An 871-nucleotide genomic window follows, 5' to 3' on the forward strand; every position below is an offset into this window, starting at 1 on the left:
GTCAAGGGGTCCCGAGTTGCATGTCAAGCATCGACTCGCAACTGGGGGGGATGTGTGTGTTTGTTGACGACCCTAGTTGCAAGTTGACCATCGACAAGCAACTAGGAGGTGTGTGTGTATGTGTTTTGTCATGGGTCCCCGGTTGCATGTCGATAATCGACTCGCAACTAGGGTGTGTGTGTTTGGTGAGGACCCCCAGTTGCAAGTTGACCATCAACTCGCAACTAGGGGGTGTGTGGGTCTATATGTGTGTTTTATTTGTGGCCCCTCAGTTGCAAGTTGACCATCAACTCGCAACTAGGGGATGTGTGTGTGTGTGTGTCTTGAGTGTCTTGACGGTCCCCAATTGCATGTCGATAACTGACTTGCAGCTAGAGTGTGTGTGTGTTTTGTCATTTTTTCAAGGGGTCCTTAGTTGCATGTCAAGCATCGACTCGCAACAAAGGGGGATGTGTGTGTTTGTTTGAAGACCCCCAGTTGCAAGTTAACCATCGAGTCGCAACTACCGGGGAGGCATGTGTATGTGTTTTGTCGTGGGTCCCGAGTTGCATATTTTATAATCGACTCGCAACTAGGGTGTGTGTGTGTTTGTTGAGGACCCCCAGTTGCAAGTTGACCATCAACTCGCAACTAGGGAGGGTGTTTGTCTATATGTGTGTTTTATTTGTGGCCCCCCAATTGCAAGTTGACCATCAACTCGCAACTAGGGGATGTGCGCGTGTGTGTGTTGAGGGTTCCCAATTGCATGTTGATAACCGACTTGCAACTAGAGTGCGTGCGTGTTTGTCATTTTGTCAACAGGTCCCCAGTTGCATGTCAAGCATCGACTTGTAACTAGGGGGATGTGTGTGTTTGTTGACGACCCCTAGTT

This window comes from Triticum aestivum, chromosome 5A (genome assembly GCF_018294505.1).
Source record: "Triticum aestivum cultivar Chinese Spring chromosome 5A, IWGSC CS RefSeq v2.1, whole genome shotgun sequence".
Classification (NCBI taxonomy): domain Eukaryota; kingdom Viridiplantae; phylum Streptophyta; class Magnoliopsida; order Poales; family Poaceae; genus Triticum; species Triticum aestivum.